A 19,232-nucleotide genomic window follows, 5' to 3' on the forward strand; every position below is an offset into this window, starting at 1 on the left:
CAAAATGGATGGCCGATTTTTGTTGGAGTACTCAAAAGGAAGCTTGAAATATATATTTGTTTGATAGTCAGACCGCGACCATGGTGTTTAACTCACTTCTCCTCTGAAGTGGCCAATGGCTGTAATCGCACCTATACCTATTCCTAAGCACAGCGCTATTTACGGTAATGCAAAAGAATTAAAATAAAACATTTTTAAAACAGACATAAAAAAAGTATGGCCTAATTACGACAACAGGAGAACAGAAAGAATGTTTGGCAAGTTAAGTTAATGAAATTTTTGCAATCGCAGCCATTGTTTAATATGTCAACATGCGAAGAATATTCAAAATCACATCATTTTCTCTATAAGTGTCCATCTCTAGCCGAAAACAGGCGAAACGTTTACTTAGGTTCGTATTACTATGGCTCAGAAATGTGCTAAAAGCTCTTTACGATATTAATTTTTCAAAGCAAAAACCCAACTATCACCATTTTTCAGACAAGCTGTGCACCAAAGATCATCGATGTACATATGAAGTAAAAAAAGGCAGAGCTTCAAAAAGCTCCTAAACCTGCAAATTCGTATAGAAATACCATTTTTCAAAGCTTTATAAACCATTTATTTATGTTATTATGAATATGTGGGTTAGCTTATAAGGATTTAAAAAAATATTAAACATAAGTTTTTGGCACCCTTTAATTTACTTTTATTTTACAATAATATATCGATAACATATCTATAAATTTTCAATAAAAAATCAATAACTTTTCAATAAAAAATCGATATATTATCGATAATATATCTATACTTATCGATAGTAAATTTATGTTTTTTTAAATAATTTTTTAATAGCAAGTCGATAATTGTTCGATTACATGGCGATATTTTTTCGATAATAAGCTGACGAAAAGTTGATAATAAACCTATAACTATTCTGTAATAGTTTTTGTCGATAAAAAACCAATGACATGCCGATAAAATGACGATAATAGAAACAGCCCCACAATTTTTTGGTATAATACAATGCCAGAATGATTCTAAAATATTCCTGAAGTGATCGCAAAATATACGATAGTATAATCCCGAAACCATCTCCGAGTGTCCCCGTAATGATTCCAAGACAATTTCATAATGATCTCAATATAGTCCCGAAGTTATGGCGAAATAGCCCCGAAAGGCGACGTGTAATAGTGTCAATGGAACTAACGTCGATTGACATTAATTAGCTTTGAAAGAGTGACTTGTGTTCACTTTAAGACTATTTAATGCCGCCTACGCAAAAACGAGCTGGGGGAAATGCATAAGACTGTGAATTGGGTTGAGTTTGTTATATCGTCCAAATCTGGCGTTCAGTCGGCCACATTGTATTTTTTTTCGCTCCATAAAAAGCCTCGCTGTCAAAAATTTGGAATCAAAAATCTTATCATATTATGATACGATATTAAGATATTTTTGGAATTAATTTCCAAAAATTAAAAAAGTGTGCAAGCGATTTTTTATTCCAAATTTTTATTTCGTGTTATGATTCGCGATATTTACAAGCACTAACTTCCAAAATATGCAAAATATTGGAAAAAACGCTTATTCTTAACCTTTGGAAATTAATTCAAAAAAATGTCTTAACATCGTACCATAATATGAAAAGAAAATTTGGGATCAAAAATCACCCTAGTTTTTATTGCAAATTTTCGCCCGCTGCGCTTTTTTTATTCTAATAGTTAATTCTATTAGGAATTTTAAAATCCTATCGTAATAGGCAACTAATATTTGGAATCAAAATTTTTGCGACTGCTATTCCAAAGTTCGGTGGTTGTGTCCATACGAAATTCTGACATTAAGAGAGAAAAAGTTTTTCTGAAATAAAATCGCTTTTGTAAAAAGAGTTAATATCAATAACGTTGATTTCAACATGATTCTTGCATTAATTCTCTTTCAGATTTGGAACTAGTGTCAATGACATTATAAAAGCGAATTAATGTCAATCGACGCTTGTTCTATTGACACTTTTACATGTCAACGTCCCGGAACGTTCCCAAAGATGTGGAAATAGTAAATTAAACAATCCCGAAAAACCCCAAATGGATCGTGGAATGATTCCATAATTATTATTTATCAGTAAGAAGGAGACTTAATCCTTTTAATATAAGAGGGTACTTTAAAATTTTAGAGATTTAATTTCATGGTCGATATAGTAATCAGTCAAAGAACATGTGGAAATGGTAAAAGTGATCACTAAATATTTTATAATTTCCAGAGAAGCTCTCCAATGATGGTGCTAACTGACATACATATATCGAAAGATTGGTGTAAATAGAAATGCATGTGACACTGTTATTGTTATAAGTATAACATAATTGTCATATTTTCAACTACAACAAAAGCAGCGTAAAATTGTAATCTACCAAAGTAATCAAAGGATGCCGTCGCATGCAATACGCATAAAACGAAGATGCAATGCAACAGCAATGAGAAGCATGACGACTACGACGATATGCCTTTGAACACGATGATTAAATTTACACACACTAACATATAAGCTCTCTTTTCCAGAGCAAAAAAAAAAATATATATCTATATGAAACATCAAAAAACGGGCGTAAAACGTAAATGAAAGCGATATCAAAGAAATAGCCGCGCCGCACAGCAAATTCGTGCTATAGTAAAAGAGAGCAAATGAGCACACAATAGTGAATTCATCTGAGCATGAGGGCGCATCATGAGAGTTCATATGCATAGTTAATTTTTGTATATTAAAGATACGCTTGCAGAGCTAAAGTTAATGCAGTAATATGCTACCAGAGCGCATGAATTTCAGGGGTATAAAATGAGTGCAGATGAATTTTTGCAAATGCATTGTAATGCAGTACACTCTATGCGTGTACGAAGTATAAATCTGAAAAACGAGTAAAACCGATACTAATGACGAAACTATACGAAGTTAAGCGAACATATTGGAGCATGAGCCGATTGCTTGTGAGTATGAGATGAGAGCTTTAAGGAGCTTAGCCAGCTTTGAGAGTGCTGAATAAGGGGAAAAATTTAATGCGTAATTTTGAGTAAAAGAGAAACAGGGCTATTGAGTGAAATGGTAATGTTTTGAAGATGTGAAACTTTAAAAGGAGCTTTTTGGGACGCAGAATCTTCAAGAAATATTGAACAAAATTACATAGGCGTACTTTTCTGTAAAAAACAAACGGTTTAAGTTATGATTAATTACAATACGCATATATTTTTATACTCAGTTGAGCAGAGCTCACAGAGTATATTAACTTTGATTGGATAACGGTTGGTTGTACAGGTATAAAGGAATCGAGATAGATATAGACTTCCATATATCAAAATCATCAGGATCGAAAAAAATTTGATTGAGCCATGTCCGTCCGTCCGTCCGTTAACACGATAACTTGAGTAAATTTTGAAGTATCTTGATGAAATTTGGTATGTGGGTTCCTGAGCACTCATCTCAGATCGCTATTTAAAATGAACACGCCCACTTTTTCGATATCAAAAATTTCGAAAAACAGAAAACGTGCGATAATTCATTACCAAAGACGAATAAAGCGATTAAAATTGGTAGGTGAGTTGAACTTATAACGCAGAATAGAAAATTAGTAAAATTTTGATCAATGGGCGTGGCACCGCCCACTTTCAAAAGAAGGTAATTTAAAATTTTGGAAGCTGTAATTTGGCAGTCGTTGAAGATATCATGACGAAATTTGGCAGGAACGTTACTCCTATTACTATATGTATGCTTAAAAAAAATAGCAAAATCGGAGAACGACCACTCCCACTTTTAAAAAAAAATTTTTTTAAAGTCAAATTTTAACAAAAAATTTAATATCTTTACAGTATATAAGTAAATTATGTCAACATTCAACTCCAGTAATGAGATGGTGCAGCAAAATGCAAAAATAAAAGAAAATTTCAAAAGGGTGTGGCTCCGCCCTTTTTCATTATATTTGTCTAGGATACTTTTAATGCCATAAGTCGAACAAAAATTTACCAATCCTTGTGAAATTTGGTAGGGGCTTAGATTCTGGGACGATAACTTATTTCTGTGAAAAAGGGCGAAATCGGTTGAAGCCACGCACAGTTTTTATACACAGTCGATCGTCTGTCCTTCCACTCGGCCGTTAACACGATAACTTGAGCAAAAATCGATATATCTTTACTAAACCCAGTTCACGTACTTATCTGAACTCACTTTGTATTGGTGTAAAAAATGGCCGAAATCGGACTATGACCACGCCCACTTTTTCGATATCGAAAATTACGAAAAACGAAAAAAATGCCACAATTCTATACCAAATACGAAAAAAGGGATGAAACATGGTATTTGGATTAGTTTATTGGCGCAAAATATAACTTTAGAAAAAAACTTTGTAAAATGGGTGTGACACCTAGCATATTAAGTAGAATGAAACGAAAAAGTTCTGCAGGGCGAAATAAAAAATCCTTGAAATTTTGGCAGGAATACTGTTCGTGGTATTATATATATAAATAAATTAGCGGTATCCAACAGATGATGTTCTGGGTCACCCTGGTCCACATTTTGTTCGATATCTGGAAAACGCCTTCACATACACAACTACTACCACGCCCTTTTAAAATACTCATTAACACCTTTCATTTGATACCCATATCGTGCAAACATATTCTAGAGTCACCCCTGATCCACCTTTATAGCTATATCTCGAGAAGGCGTCCACCTATAGAACTAAGGCCCACTTCCTTTTAAAATGCTCATTAACCCCTTTCATTTGATACCCATATTGTACAAACAAATTCTAGGGTCACCCCTGGTCCACCTTTATGGCGATATCTCATAACGGCGTCCACCTATGGAACTAAGGATCATTCCCTTTTAAAATACCCATTAACACCTTTCGTTTGATAGCCATATTGTACAAACACATTCTAGAGTCACCCCTGGTCCACTTTTATGGCGATATCTCGAAAAGGCGACCACCTATAGAACTAAGCCCCACGCCCTATTAAAATACTCATTAACGCCTTTCGTTTGATATCCATATTGTACAAACGCATTCTAAAGTCACCCCTGGTCCACCTTTATGCCGATATCTCGAAAAGGCGACCACCTATACAACAACCACCACTCCCTTTTAAAACCCTCATTAATACCGTTAATTTGATACCGATATCGTACAAACACATTCTAGAGTCACCCCTGGTCCACCTTTATGGCGATATCTCGAAAAGGCGTCCACCTATAGAACTAAGTCCCACGCCCTTTTAAAATACTCATTAACACCTTTCGTTTGATACCCATATTGTACAAACGCTTTCTAGAGTCACCCCTGGTCCACCTTTATGGCGATATCTCGAAAAGGCGTTCACCTATAGAACTATGGCCCATTGCCTTTTAAAATGTTCATTCACCCCTTTCATTTGATACCCATATCGTGCAAACAAATTCTAGAGTCAACCCTGATCCACCTTTATAGCGATATCCCTAAATGGCGTCCACCTATCGAACTATGACCCACTCCCTCTTAAAATACTCTTTAATACCTCCCATTTGATACAAATGTCATACGAACACATTCCAGGGTTACCCTAGGTTCATTTTCCTACATGGTGATTTTCCCTTATTTTGTCTCCATAGCTCTCAACTGAGTATGTAATGTTCGGTTACAACCGAACTTAGCCTTCCTTACTTGTTGTTAATATTAATTATGTGAAATGTTTATCCTCTGTGTCAAGTATATTTCTTTCGCAAAGAATGAAGTCAACTAAATTATAAAATATTACCAAGCCAGTTGTCAAGCCATATAAATATTGCACATTAGTTGGCGGACTTTGGTTTTGTTGAGTCAACTGGCCCATTCACTTAATTGGGTTTAAGAACACCAAGTATTAGTCGAGTTCATACTAACATAAGCTAAGCTTTTCATTGCAAGAAGTCGGTGGGTCTTTCGCCCATGTGTGAACCACTTTCACCTTGAGTAAGGGTGACGTTCCATGCTTTAATTTCGTCAAGAGGCTTTTGCTGTTCCAATCTCGAGGTCTCGTTATTTTGTTTTGATGTGAATTTAATCATATTGCTAGTTTTGTTACTCTTCCACATAGCTCTTCAAAATTATTGGAAGCGCCTTAGACTTATTTATGGAACTCTTGATGTCCATCAGCAGGTCCACCTACTTTCGGGTGGTCCTCCGAGCTACAAAGCATTTTTTTCGCCTGGAATATTGTTCGGGAGGCCTAGCGTGGTGTTAACGTGCACCGCCTACTACATCAACGGGTTTGAGTTAAAATCCCGGGAAAAGAAATGTTAAAATTAAGAAAAAAGTTTTTCAATAAAAAAAAGTTTTTATAAACGTTTTCACCTTTCATCAGTGATTTATCAAACATTCCAGTGAAAATTCATCTGCCATTAAGATGCCATTCAGAGTCGGCATGAAACATCTATGTAGGTCCCATCCCGCCAATTTTTAGGCTGCTCCGAATGTCACTTTCATGATCCGCGGACTATCTGCGTTTGATCCATGAGTATTATCTCTAAAATTTGTTTTGATAAAGCATTTTGGATGACACGGGTTTCGCAATCATTGCTCTTAAGTCACAAAAACGCTGTAAGCTGTTTAAGTTTTGAATAAGACTTATCAAAAATTTATTGACTAACGTATTTTTAGATAAGCTCATCTTTTTTCATACTAAGCAATGCCAACAAATGTCCAAATTGCCACAATGAATCCGTTAGCTTGCATACTTTTAGGTACACTGAGTGAATAAGAGCTTTTGAAAGGGTGAATAAACTAAGCTCAGCTATAAACAACATCGAGAGCGTCATGCGACTTTGAATAAAATAAAAACAAATTGGTTTTTTCTCAGCTAGTCGTCATTCGCTGACTGCACCTAACACGAGCACTCACAGCATCCGAAGCTGATGTGGCATTGTGCTCAAATTCATCGGTTACTCCCTAACAGTAATTCCACTACTAACACTCATACAAATTTAATTTTTTGCAATAGCTTACCTTTTCCTATGCTTATGCGAATTTTACTTTTACTGTTTTTGCCATTTTACTTTGTCGCATTTCTTGCTTTCATTGGACTTCGTGCCTTGCTTCCTTTATAATTGTTTTATTTATTTCTTTGCTTTTGTTGTTTATTATGTATTTGCAATTGTTGCACTTCTACGTTTACAACGCATTTATTGTATTTGAATTTTTTTGCATATCTCCACCCGGTCGGTTGGTTGTTCGGTGGCGCGGCCGATTGTGTGGCTCATATAAAAACGCCCGCAAACGCAAAATGTTTCTCATAAGTGAAAATTCTTGCGTGCAGTGTGTTCGATAGCTTTCGTCATTTGTCTATTGATCCCTTTTTGCATTGTTGCGCTTAAATTTGCGATTTATTTTAGTGCATCTTATTTGTAAAATGTTGCTGTAACTCAACTCGTATTGTTGCACACTGTGGATTTTACTGTTGTGTTGAGGTACGAAAATATTGCATGCTTTGTGGCGCACGCATACTAACGCAGTGAAACGCATGTTGGCTGGACTCAAACGATCGCGAAAAAAAAAACAAAAAATAAACGCAAAAACAGTTCTATTTGAAAAAAAAAACATAAATTTAAAAATCTTAGCTTATGAAAATTTATAATTTTAATACTAACGACTATTATTAAAAATAAATTGCAAATAAATAAAATTTATATATTAGTGCTTCAATTCAATAACACAATTAAAATAAAAACGAACTAAGAATTATAAAAATATAACAAAATATCCAATAATCCTGAAGGACTGCTGATATATACATATAAATGGGTAGGTGCATATTTGTTTTTTCCAAGAATAACAGTTCATTGAAAAAATGTGTCTTTGTTAGATAAAAATAGTAGGTGATCATATTATGGCATGCACACTTTAACTGAAATAAAAGATATTGTGGGTTTCATCGACTGATCTACATAGTCTCAAGCATGATCATCACCAGATCACTGCTAAGCTTTTTTGTATGCTTTTGTGGGTAGATAAAAGCTTGAAAAAATAGTCTACCCTTCAAAATAATGTGCTTTATTAAATAAAAAAAAAAAGCTTTAGAATACTTAAGAGTTAACTTTTGTAAAGATAAATTGATACAAGTATAATGTATTGGTATATCAAGATCGAAACAAATTGTTCACTTTGCAAGACACTCATACGCCATGGTCGACCTATTTGCGAAATAAAAACACGCTTTATATTTCAATGATACTGCTTGAAAAATTTGTATTGATCGAATTTATTTTAGAATCATTTAGAAAGTATCTAGTGAGTTTCTCTGGTTGAAAAACAAATTTGATAGCTGAAGATCATGCGCTCAATATGCGGGTGATCGAGTAAACTTGTTCAAGATCAATCTCAATGTGGTCGCGATATAAAAGGATCAGATTATTTCGGTGGCTGTTTTTGCTAAAGTGACTTATTATTTAAACATTTGTAACTCTCTTTTTACTCTCTTCTGATGAGCAATACATTTGTCACTCTATTTTTACTTCATAATAAAACGAATGTTTCATATTTAACGATCATGCGATATATCCAAACTTTTTTGATAAACAATCACTCATGATGAGGTGGTTTACTTTAATAATCCTAAACTTTTCTTGGAAATACATTCTTACCAATATCTAATTAGAGATTGCTCAAAAATATTAATATTCGGAGTTATTCTACTATCATGTTCCTCCAGTCTATACCCACAGATTTTAAGACCCTATTCGATAGCGCTACTACTTCAAGCGGTAAGAGTTCATTCTAAAAATTCCCTTAGCTCATATATGAGAAGCGGACCATCTTTTGACTTTGAAGTGGATCGCTGCCTAGACTTTGCTGTAGTTTGTGCGAAAGCATTAGAATATCCTCCATATAAAGTGTGAAAAAAAAATATTTATATAGAGGAAAACCCTTAGAGAGCTATACCTTATACTTTGGTTGACTAAAATTAATTGTTGGACAAGACGGCATTTTCAAAAAATTCGGAGAAAGCAAAAAGTTTGACAGTTTTGTAAAGCTTTATCGAATTTTCTCATTTTTCCGAAAGCCGCTACGAGATTGGTTTGCATAGTTTCATATGCATACAGTTTTTCTTATTAAATGCGAAGTAAAAAAAGATTTGTTGATGAACTTTAATAAATTTTACCACTGCAATTTTTCTGTTCACTGCTGCATATAGTCGAAGAGCCAGCTTGCAAAATTGTATACTCTGAGAGATTCTAATTTTTTCAGATATGTTTGTAGTTGGGATTAGAAACTATGGTTAGAGGCAGTACACTCACGTACGAGAATAACTAAGATTATCGGCAAAATGAAATTGTTGCAGAAGAGCTGAGTTGATCGTTGCCAAATTTGGCAGAGAGGACGCGTAATACTTAACGAGTATTATATGGTCAGTTTGAGAAATAGCGCAAAATGCCCGACCCGCAACCGATCTATAGTCCAAGGTATTGCTCACAAAATCTTTTATAGCCAGCGTTTACTAATACAAAAGCGTATTCTAACTTTAATTTGACAACCGTTGTATCTAATGGCATAAAGAATTCGCGATAGATATAGGCATCCTTATATCAAAAATTTAATTTTCGAAAAAGCCTTTGATTGAGCTATGTGCGCAGTTTAATACGATAACTTCAGCAAAAATCGAGATTATTCCTCAAGCAATTGTGTCCATCCAATAAAAGTGCAAAGAAGTGTGAACAAGAACAGCTTTCAAGCAGAATACGACGCAAAAAGCCTGTTATTTCTGAAAAAAGAACTCGTAAGCTTCGCTTGGAGTTCGCGAAAGCGCATACGGAAAAGGGGATGCATCATTGGCTAACATTTTTTTTTTACCGATGAGCCAAAGTTTAATATTTTCAGTAACGATGGAAGAACAAATGTATGGATGAGATATAAACTCTGCACTCGATCCAAAGGAGTCAACTGTAAACATGATGACAACAGTGTTATGGTTGGGCGAGCTGTTGCCGCATTTGGAATTGGTAGAGAGACATTTAGTGGGGGTAAAATGGATTGCTTTAATTACAAGTTTTAATTAGTTAAGGAAGCCTATCCATTCAACCTTCCAACGCTTGCCAGTCGAAGGGAAATGCTTGATGTATTATATATGACAACATTTTTAATGGTATCAATTTCAAGCTCGTTCCTTCTGAATGACGTAAACTTTTTTGTTCCCACTCGGACTTCGAGAAACTTCAAATTTCTTCTGCTGAAACAATGTAGAAAGAATTTCGAACTATGCAAATGAACCCTTTCGGTGTCTATGCCAAAATTATAACTCTCACTTAAACACACTTGAAGACTCGGGCTTTCTTTTTTCTATAAAAAAGACTGTTCTCGCCTCCCTAAATAATTAGCGTATAATAAGTTTGTTTCTGTTCTCGTTTAGTATTACGCTTAGCTGATGATAACGCTTCTGTAGCTGAGCAATCTCAGATCTCGATGCATGACAAACCGCTTTTGAACGAAGATAAGAAAAAAAAAATATATATATGTATATATAAATGGATCGCTTGAAAAAGATTAGCCTGATTTCATTGCGTCACTTGAGGGCAAGCGCTGCCACAACGTGCTTTAAAAAAAAATTTGAAGATAATTTGAAACCACGGTTGGATAAGTAGGAGCTCGGTGCAGGTTGAATCTTTCAGCAGGATGACTATCCAAAGCACAATGCGCATTTTGTTAAGAATTGGCTGCGTTTCTATTAATTAAATATACCACCACAAATCCCAGATTTAAATATTATTGAGCATATCTGGGAAGTTTTAGAATGAATAATTTGAAGAAACCAGGTTTCTAGCGCTGCTGTATGTAGAATGTATTATAGAAGCTTGGAACAATATAACACCTACAGAGTTAACAAATTAGTAGCTTCAATGCGACGCCGGCTTCCAGCCAATGGTGGACCGACCAAATACAAAGAAACAATATAATTAACTGTTACGTGAAGTTGTTACTACTAAACCAACTTTTTTAAGTACTGCATGAAGACTTTTGTTAAGGTTGTTTTTATGTTTCCTTGCCATAGTTTTGCAATTTCATGTTAATGTAAGTTTGTTATGATTAGAAAAAGGTTTAAAAACAAAAAACTGTATAAGCATATTTTTTCGATAAGTTATTGGCTCTGCAATCGAGCGGAAATAGGGGGTGCATGTAGATTTTTTTCTTCACTCCATATATATATCTCAAGTGGACGTTGTGACAGCGCACTGCCTTCAAGTGGTCCAATGAACCCAGGCTAACCCTGTTCATGCCGAGTCGTTGTAAAGCAGTGGTTTGTTAACCGTCGAAATCTAAAACAGCTCCACTATAGAGGAAACCTCATCAACTAAGTAAAATAAATGCCATATTAGTAATTAATATACATACATATAATAGATAGAATGAGTAGAAATTGAATTCAATATGTTAATGAATACATTTAGTTACTATTAAGAGAGGAAAGAACAGATTTTTTAATGTAAAAAACGAGTCCGAAACATCAAAAGTGCTAGAGTGGGCCACGTAATTCTGACACAAGCAGCGGAAGGGCTTATTTAATTCAAAATTTGCTTTACAATGTTTTAGGGAGGGAGGTTTAAAATGTCTTGAAGACCGGGATGGGATATTAAAGTTTACTTCGCTCAACAGAAATGAGCTAGAGGCCGAACCATTTAGTAATTTAATCATAAATAGAATTCCAAGCATTTTCATACGACTAGCAGGTGTGGGAATATTAATAAGTTTCAGGTTTAGTATAAGGTGGAATATTATACGTAGAATCCCAATGAAAATCTCTTAAGGAGCAAAGTAAGAATCCTTTTATTCTAGCCGATGAATATGAACCTGGTAGCTCGGGTTCCAAATTATTGCACCATATTCTAATAACGGCCTGACTAATGTAAATACATATGTTATAATTATTAAAATATCTTAATTTTTGTCTTTTGTTCAGACATGTGCTGGGTTTTCAGTTCGTGCAAATATTTCGCACTTGACATTCACACAAGTTGAAAAAGCTACTTTCAACAAATTTTCCAACAGTTTGAATTCTATATCAGAAAAATTTAGTACAAAAATTTCTGAAATTTTTTAGGTGTTTTCCTTTCATTTCTTATTTTAAGATTTTTCTGTATTCTATTTCACTATGGACAATAAAAAAAAAATAGTTTTCCGGAAGAATAGCCATTATTATAATATTTAAGAACTAAATTATATTTTTTTGATATCTCATATGCACACGTAACTTTTCTTCGCTGTGCCTCCTCAATTTTACGCCAAATGGAAAGGTTCGCTTAATTTTAACAACATGCGTTTGGCGGTGTGTAATATCAAATAGTTTTATTGTAAAGCATATTTACTCGCATATTGTCACTTTTATTTACAAACATATTGTTGCTCTTGTGGCAGTTGCTGTTAAACATACATAAGTACATATATTTATACATATATTTTTATATTCTTTCGTGCAATTGTTATTGTACATGCTGACAATTTGCAAATAAACAAATTGTTGAAACCAAACGGCTCCCATGGCTTCCATGCATTGCTTTTTACTTTCGAATTGTTGAATGTTTCATGTCATTTTGTTTTACTGTTATACGCACATTCCTCCATTGGCTGCCACATATTGTGGTTGTTATTGCTGCTTACGGCGTTCTGTTGTAGTTTGACACTTTTTGTTGTATGTGTTGGCATTTGTCTGTTCAGTTTCATTTGACTATTTAATTATTTGACTATGCGCTTAACGCTTGTATTTCGATTGTTTGTTTTTGTTGTTGCCCTTTCGCAGTTTTTGCAGATAATCAACATGAAAATTAATTAAATACTCCAGCGCATATGTATGTGTAATAAAATTGTATGTAAATGTGCGTGAAAACACATGTGCTTTGCTATTTTATTAATATGTATGTAGTAGTCGCACAGACAAACACGCACACATACAAAAAAAAAAAAAAGAATTACAACTGCCTAAATATGCAAAGGTATTTTAATTTTTTTATGTACTCATATATTTATGGCTGACGAAAATGCGTTTCAGCAGGATAACACGTTATTTATTTTTTTTAAATCTTTATTTCACTTTGTTATTGTAATCTGTTAACAAAATAATTGAATGCAATTGTAAAATTTTGTTAACGCTGCAAAGTAACGGTATTTATTACACGCTTATGTAAAATAAGTTTTTCTAGCTTAATTACAATTATGCATCATAAGTCCTTTTGTATTTTATGCTGGTCACACAAGATCACAGGGTAAAATGTAGAATTGCATGTAGAAAACAACTACAACTTTTCCATTGATACTTCAGAAAAAATTAAATCTACTGTTGACTCCGCTGTCGTTCCAAAACACTCTATCTCAGAGTTTGTTTCAAAATTCCCTATCTTGACAAAAATTCAATACATTGTGACATTAGACAGACCTTTTTAGAAAAATATTCTGTTTTCGAGCTCGCGGCCGACATAAGGTGATGTTCTTTCCTGCGACTAAATTATGCATACTCTAAAAAACCTCAAATACATTCCAAAATGTTTTCGATTATCAAAATATAGATCAGAAAAGCTCAAATGCTTCTTAGAAGAGAGCAAAAATATATCAAAGTTAGAACTGAGTAGTAAGGAAATCTGTGTGATCTAATATATATAAATTAAGGGACAATTTTTAGAGAAATGTTACGAACATTTACTGACATGAAAGAAGAAAGTGGGCATGGTCAAACTTTCTTCCAATCTACTTATAAAACCTAGAACCATAATTCTGCAAAACTGCAAGAGATACTAACGGATTCTTATTGATAGATCTCGAAGCTTTGAATATATTTCTACTTAATTTGGGCGTTGCAACGCCCATTTTATAAACTTGTATTATAACGTTATAAGGCTAGTCCATTCTTAAATATTTATAACTTTACCTGTGATTATTAATATATTGCCCCTTCCTGTACATTTCAAGAAATTTTCGATATCGAAAAAGTAGGTGTGGTTATTATCTGGTTACGAGCATTTCAAGAAAAAAAAAATTATTTTTTAAGTTGAAATAAGCCTGTGTACCAAATTTGGCTTATGTTTAAATGTTAATAGACGAACGTAAGTATAGCCGGGCAACTTGGTATAAAAAATTGGCGTGGTTTGCAGCCGTTTTCGAAAATTCGTACAAAAAAAATTGTTTTTGTCATAAAAATTATATTTTTACACAATTTGGTAATTTTTGTTCGATTTATGGTATTAATAGTATTAAAGAGAGGTTAACGAAATAAGAGGCGAGACCACGCCCATTTATAAAATAAATTTTAATTAGGTACTTTGCTTCACGTTATGAATACTAATGTGAAATATCAATATATACCGTAATTAAAGTAACCTTAAAAAGTGGGTTCCATCAAACCGATTTTGCTTATTTTCACTTAGTAGCAAAAATTGTATATCTACACGGCACTACGCCCATTTTCCAAAATTCAACCGAAATCTTACTTGGCATCGTAAAATCAATCCACATACAAAGTGTTTCTACTTTACCAGTTTTGGATAGTGAATAGTAGCAATTATTCCATTTTTCGCCAATTATCATTTTGTTCTTAATATACCGTTAACGAACTGACGTACGGACATCAAAATCTTTTTCGATGCTGATCAACTTGACATAAAGAAGTTCATATCTATTTCGATTCTTTTATCTCATTACGTACAAACCTCGCCCAATCAAAGTTAGCAAAGAAGAACAAGAACAAAGCTTGTTTAAATGAATGTTGTGCAAACGAATGTGTACACTTTTCTGCCTGCCGGTCTTTAACAGAGATGTTACAAGCAACTTGATTATAAACAAGTAAGGAAGGTTAAGTTCGGGTGTAACCGAACATTACATACTCAGTTGCGAGCTATGGTGACAACATAAGGGAAAATAACCATGTAGGAAAATGAACCGAGGGAAACCCTGGAATGTGTTTGTATGACATGTCTATCAAATGAAAGGCATTAAATAGTATTTTATGAAGGAGTGGGCCATAGTTCTATAGGTGGACGCCATTTAGGGATATCGCCATAAAGGTGGACCAGAGGTGACCCTAGAATTTGTTTGTACGATATGGGTATCAAAAGAAAGGTGTTAATGAGTATTTTAAAAGGGAGTGATCCTTAGTTCCATAGGTGAAAGCTGTTTCGAGATATCGCCATAAAGGTGGACCAGGGGTAACTCTAGAATGTGTTTGTACGATATGGGTATAAAATTAAAGGTATTAATGAGGGTTTTTAAAGGTAGTGGTGGTAGTTGTATAGGTGGTCGCCTTTTCGAGATATCGCCATAAAGGTGGACCAGGGGTGACTCTAGAATGCGTTTGTACAATATGGGTATCAAAAGAAAGGTGTTAATGAGTATTTTAAAAGGGCGTGGGGCTTAGTTCTATAGGTGGACGCCTTTTCGAGATATCGCCATAAAGGTGGACCAGGGGTGACTCTAGAATGTGCTTGTACGATATTGGTATCAAATTAAAGGTATTAATGAGAGTTTTAAAAGAGTAGTTGTATATGTGAAGGCGTTTTCCAGATATCGACCAAAATGTGGACCAGGGTGACCCAGAACATCATCTGTTGGGTACCGCTAATTTATTTATATATGTAATACCACGAACAGTATCCCTGCCAAGATTTCAAGGTTTTTTTATTTCGCACTGCAGGACTTTTTCATTTTCTTCTACTTAATATGGCAGGTGTCACAACCATTTTACAAAGTTTTTTCTAAGGTTATATTTCGCGTCAATAAACCAATAAAATTACCATGTTTCATCCCATTTTTCGTATTTGGTATAGAATTATGGCATTTTTTTCATTTTTCGTAAATTTCGATATCGAAAAAGTGGCGTGGTCATAGTCGGAATTCGTTCATTTTTTATACCAGGATAAAGTGAGTTCAGATAAGTACGTGAACTAAGTTTAGTAAAGATATGTCGAATTTTGCTCAAGTTATCGTGTTAACGGCCATGCGGAAGGACAGACGGACGACTGTGTATAAAAACTGGGCGTGGCATCAACCGATTTCGCCGATTTTCACAGAAAACAGTTAGCGTCATAAAATCTATGTCCCTACCACATTTCAAAAGGATTGGTAAATTTTTGTTCGACTTATGGCATTAAAAGTATCCTAGACAAATTCAATGAAAAAGAGCGGGGCCACGCCAATTTTGAAATTTTCGTTTATTTTCGTATTTTGTTGCACCATATCATTACTGGAGTTGAAATTTGACATTATTTACTTATATACTGTAAAGATATTAAATTTTTTGTTAAAATTTTACTTTAAAAAATTTTTTTTTTAAAGTGGGTGTGGTCCTTCTCCGATTTTGCTAATTTTTATTAAGCGTACATATAGTAATAGGAGTAAAGTTCCTGCCAAATTTCATCAAGATATCTTCAACGACTGCCAAATTACAGCTTGCAAAAATTTTAAATTACCTTCTTTTAAAAGTGGCCGGTGCCACGCCCATTGCCCAACATTTTACTAATTTTCTATGTCACATGTTCAACCCACCTACCAAGTTTCATCGCTTATCTGTCTTTGGTAATGAATTATCGCACTTTTTCGGTTTTTCGAAATTTTCGATATCGAAAAAGTGGGCGTGGTTGTAGTCCGATATCGTTCATTTTAAATAGCGATCTGAGATGAGTGCTCAGGAACCTTCACACCAAATTTCATCGAGATACCTCAAAATTTACTCAAGTTACCGTGTTAACGGACGGACGGACGGACATAGCTCAATCAAATTTTTTTTCGATCCTGATGATTTTGATATATGGAAGTCTACATCTATCTCGATTCCTTTATACCTGTACAACCAACCGTTATCCAATCAAACTTTATACTCTGTGAGCTCTGCTCAACTGAGTATAAAAAGGGGCGTTCTTTTGCAACCTGAATGACAACAGAATACGCCTTTAATAAAAACTCTGCAATTAAAAAGCAAACATTTGTTTTTCACAAAGGTTTCGAACATAGCAATTTTTGCATATTTTTAGGCGCATCTCAATAAATAAAATATATATCTTTTCATTGAGACAATAAAAAAAGGAATATCAGAAAAAAAGTTTAACGCGAAAACTATATATTTGCTTAGTTTGTAGCCAAAAAATTCACGATGATATATTGAGCAAAGATTAAAAGAAAATAATAATAATAATAAATTTTCTTACCTAAAAACTATTTCTTATTAAAATCAAATAATTAAGAACTTCAATTAATGCACTCATTCCCAAAATAATTATTAACAAAACGAAAAGCTCGGCCACAAAAAAAAAAAAAAAACAAAGAAAGTTTATTAAAAAAATGAATGCTTATAATTAATATTGCGACTGTTTAAATATATTGAAAATGACCAACCATTGCCAAAAAAAAAAAAAGCAGTGGCCTGGAACAACAAAAAATTGCTGAAAGTTTTAGCGAAGCGCCATTGCCGAACCATTTAAATATTTATTATGCATAACAATAAACAGCTTAAATTATCCAATCATACAGGTGAGTAATAGAGCTAAAGTCTAAATTTCGAATTATTTTAAATTTTCAAATCGAAAACGTTGCTCGAATTAAAAATGTATGGCAAAAACATTGCTTCATAATAATGGTCAAACGAAAATTCATTTTTTTTTAATAATAATTATATGTCAGCGTTTATTTTTTACATTGCTTCGTTATTATTATGAAAGATAAATATTTATGTATTCGTTGGCAATAGAAATAATAATTTATATATTTCTTTTGTTCATCATCCCCGTTCAAATCAAATCCCCCCTCAAATCAATAAGTGTTATCTGCATAGCTTAAGTACTTAATTACACTCTGCATATCGGTCTTGAAACTTTCCCTCGATCGCCGGATTTTATTATTGCATTTTCGGTTATTGTTTCGCCTCCAATTACATAAATGCGAAAACATGTTTTTAAGTTCTTAGTCCAAAACATTACTTGGTGGCAATAGTGGCCCCCTAATAAACGACGTCCTTTCCTACTTTGAAATTATTGAAATTATAAAAAAAAATACTGGATGCGATAACTTTAGAAGAGAGTTGTCTTCCAATATGCGTTGTGCTTCTTTTTGTTTTTCCTAAAAATTGGCAGCCGAACGGCATCTCCAAGGCAAATGAGTTTTCACTGAGAATCTTTTCATGGCGGAAATACAATCGGAGTGTTTGGCAAATCACTGCGGAAAGGCGACCCCGCTTAGAAAAACTTTTTCCCAATCAAAAACCTTTACATAACTTAAATCTTATCTCAAATACACCTGCAAAGTTAGATTCCCAAATAAACTCATTCAGAAACATTTGTTTCATGCTCTAAATCTTTGAAAACTTCCACCATATTTCCCACCGTTACTTTTGCCAATGCCAGTTCGAAGGCTTCGTTTCGTGATGTGAACATACAACGGTGGTTGAGAATTGACAAAAACGATAGAATAAAGATAAGATGGCTCTAAAAGTGTTCGAGAAAGATTTATGGTTCTATTCGCGATGTCGACGGCGAGTATCGAAGGGGTTATATTGATAGGCTGTATGAGCTTCACTCAGATATGAAAATATTGTAGCAAATAAAAGCACAAAAGATTCTCTGGATAGGTAATGTTATGCGAAAGGACGATAGCACCACGTTCAAGAAAGGATTTCAGTTGACAAGTCAATTTGAAAGCAGAGGAAAGAGCAGACCTCCACTGAGTTTTGAGGGGCAGGTGAAGAAAGTATTGACCTCCCTTGATGCTAACATTTAGCGTGAGTTATTGCAAAACAGGGTTAGCTGACATGATTTGTTACCAAACAGCCAAAATCGCTTAGGCATTTAAGTCCCAATTAATGGTGGGATACATAAACTAATATCGTTTAGTTAAAAGGGGGGCATGGAGCCGAAATGGTTTGTAGTGAAATTCTTGTATGGCTTTATGTAAGATATATGCATTTAATATGCACGCAGATGCAAATTTGTAAAATATGGCATATTTTTTGCATACCGAGTTTACAAGTTGGTTTGGGGTCTCTATGATCTAAAACAAAACTATGTACTTGCATACGAATCTGACCTATGAGAATAAGTAACAATGGGACCGCTAAAAAAACTAATAAAGTAATACTTGGAGCAAACCGTAGTTCTTTTATAATATAATCATCAAAACATTAATTTACACCAGGAAGTATCTAAGCTATTATGGCATTGTATGAAATGAAATTTTATTAGTTTTAAGCAAAAATGCCTTCCTTAAATTTTGTAATAATTGAAACTTTTTTTTCATTGT

The 19,232-nt window shown here is 34.0% G+C and overlaps 1 long non-coding RNA gene across 2 annotated transcripts in view; it reads left to right on the forward strand.

Annotated features, from left to right (window-relative positions):
* The first annotated feature begins 7,285 nt into the window (after positions 1–7,285).
* LOC137246840 (uncharacterized) overlaps positions 7,286–19,232 on the forward strand; it is a 330,118-nt gene continuing 318,171 nt past the window's right edge. The window contains exons 1-2 of one of the 2 annotated variants that reach the window (XR_010951718.1): positions 7,286–7,775; positions 16,956–17,471. This is a non-coding gene — a long non-coding RNA (uncharacterized lncRNA). The remainder of the gene's footprint in view (positions 7,776–16,955; positions 17,472–19,232) is intronic. The other variant, XR_010951719.1, reaches the window with a different exon arrangement.

This window comes from Eurosta solidaginis, chromosome 3 (genome assembly GCF_040869045.1).
Source record: "Eurosta solidaginis isolate ZX-2024a chromosome 3, ASM4086904v1, whole genome shotgun sequence".
NCBI classification, from domain to species: Eukaryota; Metazoa; Arthropoda; class Insecta; order Diptera; family Tephritidae; genus Eurosta; species Eurosta solidaginis.